Genomic DNA, 17,277 nt, shown 5'->3' on the forward strand with positions numbered 1-17,277 from the left:
AAGACCGAGTTTGAGACCAGCAAGTCCTTGACTGCCTGGAATGCGGCCTCCTGGCGCTGGCCCCACACCCAAGGGGCCCGCTTGTCCAGGAGTCTGTGTAGGGGCTCCGCTACCGCCGCCTTGTGGGGAAGGAAGGAATGGTAAAAGTTCAATAGTCCCAAGAAGGCCTGAAGTTCAGTCTTGTTCTTGGGCGCTGGGGCATCACAAATGGCCCGTACCTTGTCCCCAGTCGGGTGAACCCCTTCTGCATCCACCATAAATCCCAGAAAGTCCACCTGAGGCACTCCTAGTAGACATTTTTCACGCTTCACCTTGAGACCCGCCGTCTGGAAACGGTGCAGAACGGTGCGGAGGCGGTCCTCAAACTCCTCTGGTGTGGGCCCGGCAATCAACACATCATCGAAGAAGGGGGTGACACCAGGAATCCCTTTAAGGAGAGAGTCCATTAGATTCTGGAATATGCCTGGTGCCACACTGACACCGAATTGCAGCCGCTTTACCCTGAACGCTCCTCTGTGCGTCACAATCGTCTGTGCCTCTGCTGTGGCCTCATCTACTGGCAGCTGTTGATATGCTTGGGCCAAGTCCAGCTTGCCAAAAATTTTCGACCCAGCCAGGGTGGCAAGGACATGGCTGACCACTGGCACTGGGTATGCATGGGCCGTGAGGGCCTTGTTTATGGTACATTTGTAGTCTGCGCAGATGCGGACCGAACCATTAGGCTTGACGGGTGTGACGATTGGGGTTTCCCAGGGGGCATTAGGCACCGGCTCCAGCACTCCTTGCTCCACGAGTCGGTCCAATTCCTCGTCTATACGGGGTTTCAGAGCGAATGGGACCCGGCGGGCCTTGAGCCTGACTGGTCGTACTGTGGGGTCAAGCTGTAGAGCAATGGGGGGCCCCGTATACTGTCCCAATTTCCCATCGAAAACCCCCGGAAATTCCTTGCATATGGCGTCCACGTCCACTTGTAAGCTTGTGTGGTTCACCCCGGTGACGGCTAGCCCCAGTGGTCCAAACCATGCCAATCCCAGTAAGCTAATGTAGGGGCCCTTGACCACAAGCAAGTCCAGTTGCCGCGTCCGCCCTCGGTATTGCACCCTGAAGGTCCCCACCCCCATTGTGGGGACCTTACGTTTCTGGAAGTCCCGGAGGGTGAATGGGGCCGGCCTGAGTTTGGGACCCCCAGTAGGACACAGTTTTCTTAAGGTCCTTGCCGAGATTATGGATAGAGTTGAGCCCGTGTCAAGCTCCATGCGGCATGGGGCCCCCTCTATCTGTACCTCTACATAAATTTTCTCTACGTTGGGGTGGGGCAACTGGTATACCTGGAAGTCCGTGAGCTCCGTCGAGTTGCCTTGGTGTGTTGGGCCCCGGGACCTGGGGCTCTTGGATTGGTCATCTGATGCCTGGCGTCGGGTGGGCCGAGCTCGACACACCCGGGCGATGTGTCCCAATTTTCTGCACTGTCTGCACTCTGCGTTGCGGAAACGGCAGGTCCTCCTCTCGTGACTTTCCCCGCAGCTTGCGCAGTTCCCTCCTTCTCGTCGAGGCAGCTGTGGTATGTGGGCTGCTTGAGTGCGCTGCTGTACTCGGTGCACCTCCTCCTTGTCAGATCCTGAGTCGTTGGTGAGGTCTTTGTGGTGGACCCTCGGTTGGGACGGCTGGCTCGGCCGTGCCTCTTGCGTCGACCTCTCGGCAGCTTCCGTTGCCAGGGCCTCCTCCAGAGCGACCTGGAACGTTAGGTCCTTCTTAGTGTAGAGGCGTCGTTGCAGCTTCTCATCCTTCAGGCCACCGACGAGGCGGTCACGAAGCATGTTCTCCAGCTCTGAGAAGTTGCAGAACCGGGCAGCTTGGCGGAGAGAGGTCACAAACCCAGTTATGGTTTCCCCAGGGGCTTGCCGCTTTGCGTAGAAGGCATTTCGACAAGCCACCACTGAGGGCTGTGGCGAAAAGTGCCCCTTCAGCTGTTCCATTATTGTTTTGTATGGAACAGTAGCAACGTCTTCAGGCGCAAGGAGAGCCCGGGCAATTTCAAACGTCTCCTCTCCGCAGACGCTGAAGAATATTGCCCTCTTCTTGGCATCTTCTTCATCGGTGACCCCTTTGGCTTCTAGGAGGAAGGTGAAACGGGAGGCGTATGCTTCCCAGTCTCCAGATGCTGGGTTGAATGGCGAGAAGCTGCTGTCGGTTGCCATTCTGAGTTCCTTGTGTCCCGGAGCTGAAGCCTGGATACACGGTGCGAGGCAGCGGTGCGGCAGGTGGCGGTGCTGCGGTGCTGTGTGTGGCAGTCAGCTCAGCGGGATCCCACCTTCGTCGCCAGTGAAATGTACTCAGAGTCGCAAAGTGATTTCAGGCTCTTTATTCAGCTCATAGTGGTGAGGAGGAATGAATGAAAGTCCCCTCAAAGTATCTGCTTTATATACATTATTTACACAATGGGCTGCACATGATTGGCTAATTCCGGAATTCTACTGTAAGCCAACCAGGTTGTGGATTCACTTCTATCTGGAGCATGATTGGGTGGTTCCTGCCAACCAATCATACTGCTGCATTGTTCTAGGACCAATCAGACTGCTGCATTCTGAATCCTATTGTTCTAGGACCAATCAGACTGCTGCCTTTTGAATCCTATTGTTCTAGGACCAATCAGACTGCTGCAGTTTGGATCCTATTCAACTCAGTACATAACAGGCAACTTTCCAGTGCTTGAGTATGGAAGTTAGAGACAAGTTAGAGACAAGCTATATATTTGTGTTAGATCAGTAATTTCACTTTTGAGTTCTTTAAGAACTCTTTGGCGGGTGCCACCTAGACGACAATTTCCCTCAGTTCTTCAGACTGCCTTTACATTTTCTTTAGTGAAGACAGATGCAAGGAATTCATTCCACTTTCCTGCAACCACTTTTGCCTCCTTTAGCACACCTTTAACTCCCTTGTTGCCCAAAGGTCCAGCTGGCTCCCTAGCCAGTTTCCTGCCTATACTGTATTTAAAGGGTATCTCTATTGTTAGTCCTACTGTTTTTAGCATTGTGCTCCTTGAATTCTTTTATTGCATCTCATATTGTCTATTTCCCTTCCTTTCACCAAAATCTGTGTACTTTTTGTCCTCATTTGGAATAGAATTCCATTTTCTAAAGGAAACCTCCTGTTCTATTATTGTGGTTTGGTGGGGGATGGGACCCCAAGCATTGTGGAGATATTTGAGCCTCTTGACTTTCCTTTTCAGTTTTCTTTTTAAAATTAATCTCCCCATTTTTTCCTCTTATAAAGTAAAATGTGCCTTTTTCAACTTCCTTAGCAATTGTTGGCTTACATATATGTTGTATGAATTAGCACTGTGTTCACTGATCCATCATTTCAATAATACATCTCACATCAGATCATAGGCAACACTTAAGATTAAATCCAAGGTCAGCTATCCTCTGATCAGTTCCATGATCAACTGTTTTAGGGGATTTTCATTTAGGGTATCTAGAATTTTTACCTCTCTGCAATAACAAGAACATGACTATGTTAAGGTAACTGATCTATTAACACAGCATTTATTTCTTTGGATGCCTCCTTGACTTCATTCTCTATTTCAAGACTACCCTGCACATTTTGATCAGGAGGGCAAAAAAGAATTTCTAGTACTAAAATACTCTTGGAGCTCACAGCAACCCTGTAATTTCTAGCTTGTTGGAAGCTCTTTGATGTACAGAATACCACCTCCAATACACCTTCCCTTTCCTTCCTATAGGGTTTGTATTCAAAAATAACAGTGTCCCATTGGTTCTCTTCATTCTACCAAGTTTCCATTATGCCTGCTATAATGATGTTCTCCTTTAAAACTAAGCTCTCCAGCTCACCATCTTGGCTTGGAGGCTTCAACATATAAATACCTATACTAATTCCTTAGGGATGATATATCCCAAACCAGATGTTGCTCCAATCCTGTTGGCTTTGCCCCAGTGATCAACTTGAAAACTGCTATGCCACACCACATTCTTTATTTTAAGGACCAGCTGTCTGGTTCCATACTGGTTCAAGTAGCACCTTTTGAAGGTCACTTTCATTGAATAGGTTATTTGAATTGCTACTCATCTCCCACATTCTCATGTTTCCCTGCCAGAAGCATTGTAAACCCTCCTTCCTGTCTTTCAGCCGTCTTCTTTCCACTACATGTTTGGTTCACTATTCTGCTTAGTTAGGTGGCCAACCTCCCAGACTTCTCTGGGAAGTGTTTCTTGATGGAGTTTCTGATGATGATGATGATGATGATGATGATGATGATGATGATAATGGCTTTATTATTTGTACCTGCTTATCTGTCTGAGTTTCCACAGCCACTCTGGGTGGCTTACAACACATAACAGAAGTGTAAAACATTAGACATAAAAAAATTCCTGATACAGGGTTGTCTTCAGATGTCTTCTAAAAGTCAGGTAGTTCTTTATTTCCCTGACATCTAATGGGAGGGTGGTCGGCAGGGTGGGTGCTGCTACTGAGAAAGTCCTCTGTCTGGTTCCCTGTAACTTCACTTCTCACAGTGAAGGGACCACCAGAAGGCCCTCAGAGCTGGACCTCAGTGTCCAGGCTGAATGATGGGGGTGGAGACGCTCCTTCAGGTAGAGAAATCTACCCCAGAGGAGTTAGAAACCACTCTCTAGTTCAGCTGGGACCACATACAAAGGAATCCTTGGGTGTGATAGTACAGAGAATGGCAGCTCAATACACCATCATTTTTATAAATCTGTTCTTGATGGTCGGGCGCTTTGCCTTTGATTTGCTGCTGCTGTCACAACACTTCACACTCGTATTAACAACATTAACAAATTCAAAGCTCCATAGGAACTCTCCAGTACTCTCAGTGAAGAGAGCAGCAATACACATTCATCACTTGGGGGATAGATGTGCATTTGGGAGGAGTTTCTCATTGTACAAGAAGCCACCAGACTGGAGTGTGGGAATGGCAATGTAGACAGGCTTCCTGTCCCTGCTGTTACTGTGCTTGCCATGTCACTGAAGCCTAGAAGGTATGCGAGGAACTTGCTCGAAAACTCTAAAGGACCTTTCAGTAATTAATATAATTGCACCCAAAATTGCTCATAATTGTTGAACTGCTCAGAAATGTGTATTTCAGAGGAAATCCTGCTAGCGTTATTGCATTACTGCCTCGCAGGATCAATATTATATTAGTTCCTGCGCATGGTTGCCCTGGGCAGAACAGCAAGCTATTAGCATTTTATTAACATTATTCCACAGCTCATGAGTTTCACTCTAGTGATTGATGACCCAGCCAGTACACATACTAAAATGTTTACAAAGACACTGGCTGCAGACTGAGAGTATTGAAGACCCACAGAAAATGGGAAGTCAATGGAAGCAAGAAGGGACATCACCCCAGGCTAGTCTGATTTAGTGTGTCTTAGGAACAGAGTCCATTTTTGTCTCACCGGTATCTACGTCCAATTTTTGCATGTAATAATCTACCACACATTTTGCCCATGTTGAAACTTTATTTCTCCCCCGCCCCTTGGTGGTGCTCCTGAACCAGATGAGGGTTTTTAAACTTGGTGTGTAAATGGCCAATTGACAGTCACTGACACTAGCATTAATTTCTGAAGGGGTGAAGAAGGGCACCGCAAAGTGGTGGTGCCTGTATGGAGCGCAGGTTGGCTGCTGACACGAAAATCGAAGGAAGAGGACGAAAGAAGTCATGAATCTGCATAAAAGTTCCAAAATTGCTCGTTTATATGAATAGGTGCATATCTAGAAATATGTTCTGTAATTTAAAGAGAAAGGAAATTGCATAGAAGACTGTGAAGAAGTAAACAAGATGCTTCCTCAGTTTGGTTTCCAGGCACTAACTGTTGAGCCCATGCTTCCCCTTCTTATGGTTCTTTATCTTCATCTAGAGGGCTGTCTTTTGTGAAGTAGGGTGCAAGGTCACCCTAGCAGAAGACTTCTACATGCATACATTGGTACATACATAGGGACTCTTCTCATGCTTGCCAAATAAATACGTGGCTGGCCCTGGTGGCTTATGACTAAGCCCCCACAGCATCCTTGTGCCTGCGTTGAATGCACAGAAGGATTGGTTTGAACCCTGCCATGCTGTTTCCCAAATGGAGGCAATATTCAATTTCATATCTTTCCCCACTCTGCATTTGGTATAAGCAGATGTGCAACATCCTGCACACTGAGAATGTAACTGCTTTGGGGGGGGTGTTTTTTGGGCGGTGTCTCTCCTCCTTCCCCAGCCTGGCTGCATGGATCTACAGTAACTGTCTGGAACTGTTATTTCATTTACTTTGCTTATCACTAGCTGCAAATCTGCTACAGTGGTACCTCAGGTTACAGACGCTTCAGGTTACAGACGCTTCAGGTTACAGACTCCACTAACCCAGAAATAGTACCTTGGGTTAAGAACTTTGCTTCAGGATGAGAAACGAAATTGTGCCGCCACAGCATGGCAGCAGCGGAAGGTCCCATTAGCTAAAGTGGTACCTCGGGTTAAGAACAGTTTCAGGTTAAGAACGGACCTCCAGAAAGAATTAAGTACTTAACCCGAGGTACCACTGTATTTTTGTTTCGGGTTCTAAAACACACACACAAAAACCAACTCTAATGGATTGTATCTAGTGCTGCACCCATGGGATTCTGCTGGTGTAATGTGACTTCAATTCACTCGCCTCCTCCCATACACCCACAGAAACTGCTTTGGTGGGTCCTCCTCCTCTCCTGAGGTGATTTTGATGGTTTGTGGGAGCTGGAGGGAACCAAAGAGGAAGGGAAAGCCCCATTGTTCTGTAGCACCAGAGAAGCCACAACAATGGATCCAGTCCTCTTATCCCCAAACAACCACATGGGAACTGCTATGGTGTGTAAATCAGTTCTAGGTCAGAATAACTTCCAAGTATTTATGATAAAATGTTGGCTTCACAACAGCTTCCAGAAAAGATTCTTTTCAGATCCTACAGGTTTACTAGTTCATTAGTGCTCCACACTCTACAGGTTTCCCGATTACTATCTGGAGCTTAAAACTTTCTGTTCCAATTTGACTATTCATAGCAAGCTTTAAAAGCTCAGGACATATGGATCAGGTTAGAGATTAAAGTCATATTTTCTCCCTAGGGACATTGGAGCCCAGGAGGTTAATGTAAACTGTTATGCAGCTGCTGTAGCTCAGTTTTCTCCATTTTACAACTGGAGATAATAAAGCTTTATAATGCATTGCGTGTTCCTACTTTATGCAGATATTTAAAATAGCCTGGAGTTACCAGAAAAGGAAGTTTTTATATATATATAAAAGTTGTTAAAGTTTCCTTATTTAGGAATGGAGGAAAAATATGGAGAAAGGCCATGGCTCAATGGCAGAGCTTCTGCTTTGCACACAGAGGTCCCGGGTTCAATCCTCAGAATCTTCATGTAGGGCTGGGAGAGATCCCTGCCCGAAACCCTGCAGCGCCATTGCCTGTCAGTGTAGGCAATATTCAGCTACATGGACTAGTGGTCTGACTCAGAATAAGCCAGCTTCCTATGTTCAATTATTTTTAATGGATTAATATGTAGAACTTGCAGTTCCACCCTGAGCAAACTTTGCTTGCATTGGACCCCCATTGCATTAAGCACTCACTTATTGCTCAGCCACTTGTGTGTTGTCAGATTCTTTTAAAAAGAACTTGACTAATCATGTGGAGAATTATTGGTGGGACCCCGATATTATATGAATAATAAATCTCCATTTTTTACTTGTGATATACCAGAAACAGGGACGCGGGTGGCGCTGTGGGTAAAACCTCAGTGCCTAGGACTTGCCGATCGTATGGTCGGCGGTTCGAATCCCCACGGCGGGGTGATCTCCCGTCTTTCGGTCCCAGCTCCTGCCCACCTAGCAGTTCAAAAGCACTCTTAAGTGCAAGTAGATAAATAGGGACCGCTTTATAGCGGGAAGGTAAACGGCGTTTCCGTGTGCTGCGCTGGTGCTGGCTCACCAGAGCAGCTTCGTCACGCTGGCCACGTGACCCGGAAGTGTCTCCGGACAGCGCTGGCTCCCAGCCTCTTAAGTGAGATGAGCGCACAACCCTAGAGTCGGGCACGACTGGCCCGTACGGGCAGGGGTACCTTTACCTTTTTATACCAGAAACACCAGTTAGTTAACTCATTTTGCTTCATATTTATATACTTGAAGCTAGATTGGTAATATTTTTTTGTAATATTGTAATATTGAATTTATTTTGTGTTTGTTAAATTGTTGACTTTTGTCATTTTTTAATTTACTGCTCTGTATTTTGTATATTTGTATTTCCAATTTTCTGTATTTTGATGTTTTGAATGTTTACCTGAAGCCCCTTTGGGCACAGCTCATTGTGCAAAAGTGGCATACAGTATAAGTAAACTCTATCTATCTATCAATCAATCAATCATCACTGTCCTTTGTTTTTATCATGGTTTTTAGTGTCTGGCTATATATATATATATATATATATATATATATATATATATATTTGAGAATGCAGCTGTAAAGTCAATAAGAATCAAATGAATCAAAGGCAGGAAATTAAAAAAATCATAACTGTAACCATGACTGTAATCCTTTCTTGCAGGAAACTCTCAGAATTACAACTCTGTGAAAAGACTAGGAATCTCCTAACCACTCTCAGCACCCTTGACACCAGCTCCCATAATTCTTTGTGGGAAGCCATCACTGTTTTAAATCACATCATAGTGCTTTAAATGTATAGTGTGAATGTAGTCAATGCCTTATCTGCTTGTATGAAGAATCAATTTTAATTCCCCCCAAGATTTCCCTCTTACCCACCACAGTGGTTCTCCAACCACTGACCATTGGCAGTCCTCACTGAGCTGTTTTGAGCGGTGGTTTCCAAAAACTTTTCTTTTGTGTGTACATCTGTAAACCTTGAGATTCCCCTTGGCTTTTGATACCTCCTTTCAGAGGCAAATTTAGGGGAGGACGACCAGCTCGGTCATTCTGGGCACAGAGCCTCCGGGGTGCTGTAGGGGATTCCACAACTATGATAAAAAATGGAACATGAGAGCTGGGGTGTGTGTGCCAAGTTTTGGCATCACACAGGGCGCTGCTGGAATTTGAAACCCCAAAGTCTGCCACTGCTCCTTTTTTGTGTGGATAGAAGTTGTATCCCAGCATCTGGAGAAAACTGACACCAGTTGACAGGCAATGGCCAATATTATTCCTTTTGAGGCTGAGAACAAACTAACAGAAGTCCAAAACTCCTGGGTTTTTACACCTGGAGCAGATGTCACTCAAGTCCTATATGTTTCTAGGATGTTTGAAAGGAAGGAGGACATTCCAGATAGCATTTTAGAACTCTGCAGGACAACATTACAAAAAGCAATTAATGTCGCCTAGAGCCAAACACCTTTATGATGCATTTTATGCAAATAGCTTGGAGCTAATTATATTGCTGGAAATTCATACATGCTGTGAACTTCTCTTCCATCAGTGAAGCTATCCAGAAAAGTGATAGGTAAGTGTTTACATGACCAATGATTTTTAAATCCCACTTACTACTGTTTGTTAATCACGGCTTTAGATCTTGTAAAAATATATATAAATAATCAGGAATTATCAACATAAAATTACCCACAACAATTAAACAAAATGCATTATTAACTATAGGCTGCACTGATTTTGAAAGGAATGATTCAATACTAACAGTTTTCAAGTTTGCGGTGTGTTTACTGCTTTTTGATGCTCCTTTGTTTATCATATGAGTACCTTTCACTTCCAGCTGTCCTTTCTCTTCTTCCTCTTGATTTTGTTTGCTTCCCCCCACTTTCCTTGTTCTTCATCTCTTTCTCAGACATCAGTAGTAATGCGTGTGGTTTACTTGCTCTTAAGAAAATATATTCAGGACAAGGCTGGCACACAGATATATTGAGCTTGAATAAAATATTGATAGGAGTGTTTTAATGGTCTTTTTCTCTCTCTCCAAGTGGGTAATAGAAGTAGAGATGAAAGGCCACAATATTAATCATCAAGGTACTTCTGTTAATGCTAGATGTACCATAAGCCTAGAGTTTAATTTTTCATTGGTGCATAAGGGTACCCAGTTGTGTGAGAGTCACTTTTAATGTGTCTTCATCTCACAGCATTGCTACATTGAAACGTGGCATGCGGCATGGACAGGAGCAATTGAGCAGAGCCTCCCAACTTGGTCACCACCCCCAGTTCCAGGTGGGCACGATCACATGGTAAGTATAAAGAAAAAGGGGTGGTCAGGAGAGCCTTCAGTTCTTGGCCCCACTTCTTGGCCTCACTGCTGCACAACAACCCTCCAGTGCTTTTCTATCTAGTAGTTTCTGTCACCACCCAAGAAAGGACAGAAGGAGAGATCCTAGACCAGCACATTTCCAGCCAATCCCTTGCAATTAACTCAAAGCATAAAGCCAGCTCTCCAGCTCTTGGCTTCTCCCCAAGAATACAGCAAATTTATACCTTTACCAACTCTAGTTTTAGACTTCCAATAGCATGAAGCTTCAAGCAATGTAGAGGCATGTGGATTTCTGAATCGTGAGACTGGCAAACGTACACAGACTTCAACAGTCTGAACTTACTGAAACTCTAGCATGCAAACTTTGATTTATTTATTTTTATTTTTCACATATTTTACATATCTCACCTATGATGCTATTCCACTTCTTCCGGTAAGAGAGTCACACACCTGCCAAGGGTGGGTTTTTTATTATTGCAAAGGGAGAAAAAAAACATAAATCATTAAGAAAGTTGGAGTTGATAATTATTTAAGTCTGTGACCTTTTGCTTTCTTCTTCTGACAGGGAAAGTCTCTAATGTATATCATCAGGATATTTGGCGTGAAGTGAAAATGGCCACAGATTTAATTAAAATGTAAGTTATTGTTAGCAAGAAAGGTCATGGTTTTGAAAAGAAAGAAAAAAGATGTAATTTCAGGAGTATATTAGCAACCACCCTCCAGAGTTATTTGCATGTAAAATATATATTTTGTACTTGACATTTAGAAAGGAAATTGGAACTGTTTATAATGGATGCTTGAAACACTTTTGTGTTCTCCTGCTCCTTTTGTCCGCATTTGGTATAATTGGTTAGATGGTACATACAGCAGTTGTTACATTTCATTCTTTATGCCTGAGTGCCTAACTGAGCTGGGAATTAGTCCACAAAGATTTCTGCAGCACTGAATGAAAGGCACAGTGCCCAATATTTCTTACAGAGCTGGAGAGAATAAATATCCACAGGGAATCCTTAGCTGGAGGGCTGCTGATTGCACATGACAGATGCATTTTGGGGGGCATTCGCAGCATCCAGAGTGTGACCAAAGCTTTCTGAAACTTCGCAAATGGCCAAGGGATGAGCCCATTATTATAAGGGAAACACAGAAGGATCCCCACCACAACATTTCTGTGCCACTTTGCATGGGGGTGGTAAAATATGGGTGGACATTAAGAGGCTCTCCAGACAAGCAGTTTATCAGGTAGCAAAACTGTTCCTGAACAGGCTATATTCAGAGTGTAAGATCATAAGAGTCTGTTGGATGAAGCCAGTGGCACATCTAGACCAGCATCCTGTACTCACAGTCGCCAACCAGGTGCCTATGGGAAGCAATTATCCATCAGGGTTAATAGTCCCTGATGGCCTCCATGCATGTGTGCCATCCTCTTTTAAAGCCGCCCAGTGTCTGCATTTCTGTGCTTTTGTTGTTGTTTGTCATTTACATGGACTTGAATATCACCTCACTCCTTTCCTCTAAGAGAGAGGCATTGATTATTACAGGCATCAATATTGTAGACTGTTTGGCAGCATATAAAATGAAGCCAAACGCTTGGCAATTATCAGCTATATTGCTTTTTATGTGTGGAGTTCCAAATTTAGTCTGAGCAACTTCTCAGGCAGAGCAATCCAATTCTCACGTTAACCCATGCAGGGGAAAGCTTTGGATACCCTAAAGCTGTATCCAAAGCACGCTCGGTCCAGGAAGGGAGAAATGTGAATAAAAAAAAATAGTAATGGCATTAAAATGGCAGACATGTCCCCAGCATACCTAAAAACTCTGCTAACCACCACCATCCCTGCACAATCAGTAACCGCGTAAGTAACTTTCCCTACATGCCACAAAGGCACATTCAGACATGGGGAATATTGTTTTAGTTCTGTTCATCATGCTGCCGCTTCTGTCCTGTTCTCTAATGTTTATTTCACACTGCAGTAACTGTTGTATTATGGAAGATGATTTTTTAACTGGATCTGGATCTGCCAGTTAGGAACCAAGTGATAGGTCAGTGATCCTAACCAATAAGCAAGGCATGGCCAAAAGACAAACCAGGAGCAAATCAAGTCCTGGTAACAAGCCAGAAGTCAGGACTAAAGAACAGCCAAATATAAGGTACATGTCAGTGCTTAAGAAAATCTCCTTGCTTGAGTAAGAGTCAGCAAGAAAAGGAAGCCCCCAATATTCCACCCTGCCCAGAAAAATCCAGTGATGAACCTGGGGTGGACAGGTTCAAACTGGAAGGATCTGCAGTGGTAGAGCTGTAACATTCCGCTCAACAAATAACAATGACGAAAGATTAAAAAAAACATTATTGAAAGATATTCCAGTAGCCCCTAAAAGACCAACTAAGTATAAGCTTTCTAGGTATGAGCTTTTGTGTATATACACACTGCTTCAGATACTCTGAAGCAGAGGTCACTACAACCTTATGACTGTTGATGACTGTTAATGATGGCAGTTGGTTCCACAGGGAAGGGCAAGGGATTTTTAAAGGGATAGATGACCAAAATTAGCTTTAGCATGTATAATGGGACATGAATCCAATATTCAGACCAGGTCTCTCCATAGTTTTTAGTTTGGTAATGAGTTGTAATTCAGCAACTTCTCTTTCAAGTGTATTTCTAAAATTCTTTTGCAATAAGACAGCTACTTTAACATCTTTATAGAATGTCATGGGAAATTGAAGGGTTCTCCTACTTGTTTCTCTGTTTTATGATTCCTGATGTCAGATTTATGCCCATTTATTCTTTGGTTTGTCCTGTTTGTCCAATATAGAGAGCTGAAGAGCACTGTTGGCATTTGATAGCATATATAATGTTGGAAGATGAACAATTAAATAAGCCTGAGATGGTATGTTTGATGGTATTGGGGCCAATAATGATGTTGTCTGGGTGTATGTGGCAGCAAAGTTGGCATCCGCTCAACAGTTCTCCACATAGGGCAGCTATACACAGTTTTCAGCAACTGACATTGGGACACCACAGTGCCTCATTTCCAGAAGGAAACACAAGCCTCTGGAATCTTGCAGTGATCAGAGAATGGGGTGGCATGCAGCAGCATCTTAAAACCTTGTAGTGCCCTTTGAACAAGAGGAGCAAAGGGCTCTTAGAGGTAAAGGAGGAACAGAGAGGAATGTGAATCACAAAATGATTCAAAATGGTCCATTATAAAATTTGGCTAGAATTTGTAACTGCATTTCAGCAATGCCATAGTATAAGCCTGCTATTCTTCTCATAGACAATGTGATTTTGGACTGAACTGGGCACCATATTCTGAAACAGAAGATATTAATTAAATAAGTAGTATCAGAGGGTGGAACTCAAAATGTAACTCAATACTCATATTTGGAACTATGGTTGGCATTAGACTTGGTCATACTCAGAGTATGACTAATTTAACTCACATTCAATGGACTTTGAATATAACTTCATCAGATACTATTCTATAGTTTGTTGATTAAAACAAACTGTTGGTGAATATGACACACATAAATCTACTAGGATTTTTTGATAGCACCACTCTGTACTTTACTGTACTGCAACAAATGCAATTTAGCTGTCTTTTGCAGAAACTTTTTCTTCTGTGGGTTTTCACAGCAGAATGCAACACATATTAGCCATGAGACTTCTTCTGTGCAAGATTCCCTGAGATGAGAGGGGTTTTGGCCACAGTACAGGTGGACACTTGCTCAATTTCACTTCCCACTCATTTCAATTGCACAAAAGTTCCCAGTGGCTTTCTGTCCAATGACTTATAATACCATGGATGTACCTGCAAAGTGAAAATCTTCTTGCTGTGAAGCTTATTTGAGAGCAGCAGGAACAGAAGCATCCTGTAAATCTAACAGCATTCCATTTGTGCTATTTAATACTGCAGCAAGATTCTCAGAGAAGAATATTACCTAGTGAGAAAAGATTAGTTGGGGCCTTGGATCTGGATGCCCAGGGAGCATGTTCCAATTTAGAGACTTCAAGTATATTGAACTCAGTAATTGTTAGACGTATTGGCATTTACTCTTTTGAGGGAAATTGGCTGGCTTCTTTGCTTGTTATGCAAAATGTTATAGTTTGAGCCAGCGTTAAGCACAATGAAATCTCAAATCCGCCAGCCATGCAAATAGCTGCAAACATTCTTCAAGAAGTAACTGGTAGTTTTGCCAATGACTTTAAGGCAGTAGATTGCAAGCCCTGATAATGGATAGGTACATGCATTACTGAGGGGGGTGGGGAGTCTAGCTTAGATCATCTCGGCAGAATGGTTATAAAATGTATACATTACTGTAGTCTAATTAAATTTTATCACCAGTCAATATTTGGTATGCAGCCATTTTGCTACAGCGATTATGATATACATGCTTGGAGATTTTTTTCCTCTCAGGGAGGTTTTCATACACAAAATTCTCCAAATAATCAGAAATATTATTTACAGAACATTCCTTAGGAAAACAGAAAGATGGTCACCTACATGTGCTCACCAAGTTAGTTGCAAGTTTAGCAACTATGGACCAATTCAAGGCAAACTAAGCTCTACGTACCCCACAGTTGTCCACAACTCACATTCCCTTTCCTCTAGAAGGACACATAGTCTGACCTGCAAGTGTCCACAGTTCCTATGTAGACAGGTCCAAGAGAAAAAGTTAAATCAATTCTGGATTTGATCCAGCTTCTTGAAGACCCATTAGGGAAATGATCTGTTTCAACAGGATGCAGCAACAGACTGCTCACAGGAACAGGTTAACCTCTGCTTTAAAAAACCCCTCTAAGGACTCTCCTTCCTTGGAGCTTTATAAGCAGAGGTTGACTGGCCAACCGACCTTGTATGATCTAGCTGAGTTTCCTGCATTGCCAACTCTACAATTCTATGTTGGTCCTCTCCTGAGAGAGCTACACAGGTTGCTTATTTGCTACCAGATCAAGTTCAAGGTTATTGTGTAAATTCTTGTGGGCCACAAGTACTTTAAGGGCTACCTCATTCTAGGATCCTAAGACTACATGGTTCCTTATGCTCCACTTCAATCACTGAGATTTTCTAATCAGGCACTTTGGATGGTCAAGAACGCTCCTAGGGTTATAGCAGTCTTTATTAGGGACTGAGCCTTTAGTATGGTGGATCCTGCCCTGTAAAACTCCTTGCCAATACAATGCCAGTAGGAGTTGTCCCTGCTTTCTTTTACACATCTTAGGATGTCTTTGGATGCTTTGAATTGCTTATCAGAGCTTGTAGGGCAGCAGCTGAAGAAGGAGGAAAAAGGGTTTTCTTGTGTGTGTGTTTCTTGTGGCTGATTAGCTGCTCTCCCTGTGCTCTCCCTGTGCAAAGGTCAGAGGGGGCAGGGCTTCTGTTGAAGTAGGTGATTAGCTGTGGGAGGAGCTTATCAGAGCTTGTAGGGCAGCAGCTGAAGAAGGAGGAAAAAGGGTTTTCTTGTGTGTGTGTTTCTTGTGGCTGATTAGCTGCTCTCCCTGTGCAAAGGTCAGAGGGGGCAGGGCTTCTGTTGAAGAAGGGGATTAGCTGTGGGAGGAGCTTATCAGAGCTTGTAGGGCAGCAGCTGAAGAAGGAGGAAAAAGGGTTTTCTTGTGTGTGTGTTTCTTGTGGCTGATTAGCTGCTCTCCCTGTGCAAAGGTCAGAGGGGGCAGGGCTTCTGTTGAAGTAGGTGATTAGCTGTGGGAGGAGCTTATCAGAGCTTGTAGGGCAGCAGCTGAAGAAGGAGGAAAAAGGGTTTTCTTGTGTGTGTGTTTCTTGTGGCTGATTAGCTGCTCTCCCTGTGCAAAGGTCAGAGGGGGCAGGGCTTCTGTTGAAGTAGGTGATTAGCTGTGGGAGGAGCTTATCAGAGCTTGTAGGGCAGCAGCTGAAGAAGGAGGAAAAAGGGTTTTCTTGTGTGTGTGTTTCTTGTGGCTGATTAGCTGCTCTCCCTGTGCAAAGGTCAGAGGGGGCAGGGCTTCTGTTGAAGTAGGTGATTAGCTGTGGGAGGAGCTTATCAGAGCTTGTAGGGCAGCGGCACGCGCCTAGCGGCGCGCGCAGTTTGATCCATCTTTTAGATTTAGGGGAGCTAGTCTTAAACGTTTGTTGGGGGAGACCTAGGTTTTTTGGGGGGATTTATTTGTCCTGTCTTCACGCTTTTTATCATGGAGGACCGCTGTAGTCAGCCCCAACGACACGTTCTCAAGATGGAGGGTGAGGGAACAGCTGCAGTCGCCTGTGGTTCCTGCGCAATGTTTGCCATCTTGCCAAAGGTTGCAGGCAGCTTTACGTGCAGCAATTGCATGTTGATTACCCTCTTAAAAGACAAAGTCCAGCAACTGGAGGAACGTGTAGCTACGCTCCAAAGAATTAGAGAGCTGGAGCTCTTTTTGGAAGCAACAGAGCACACCGTCTCCACCAAGGAGGAGACAGGGGACTCCCCTGAGAAGGAGGCTAGTTCACCAACACAGGAGCCAGATATATGGAGAAACGTGACTCAAAGAAGTAGGAGGGCCAGGGTTCGCTCGGATTGTTTAGAAATACACAATCGCTTTGAGGTCCTCTCCCCTAGCATGGAAGACGAAGAGCAGACTCCATTTGAGGATCTCTCCCTCATTACAGTCGATCAGGTATATGAAGACGAGCAGCAAAGTCAGTCCTCAGGGAATGTGCAGGTGACCTTGGAATGGACAGCTCACGGAAGAACCCCGACCAGACCTAAGAGGAGGCGTGTAGTGGTGATAGGGGATTCCCTACTGAGGGGAACAGAAGCAGTTATCTGTGGGCCTGACAAGATGTCTCGGGAAGTGTGCTGTCTCCCCGGGGCTAAGATCCAAGATGTAACTGAACGACTGCAAGGAATCATAAAACCCACTGACAAATACCCCTTCCTCTTGGTTCATGTGGGAACCAATGACACTGCAAGCAATAGCCTCCAGAAGATCAAAAGAGATTACGAGGCTCTGGGCAGGAAATTGAAGCAATTAAATGCACAAATTGTCATCTCATCTGTCCTCCCAGTTGAACGACGTGGCCCAGGGAGAGA

The sequence above is a fragment of the Podarcis filfolensis genome (genome assembly GCF_964270895.1).
Source record: "Podarcis filfolensis genome assembly, chromosome: 9".
NCBI classification, from domain to species: Eukaryota; Metazoa; Chordata; class Lepidosauria; order Squamata; family Lacertidae; genus Podarcis; species Podarcis filfolensis.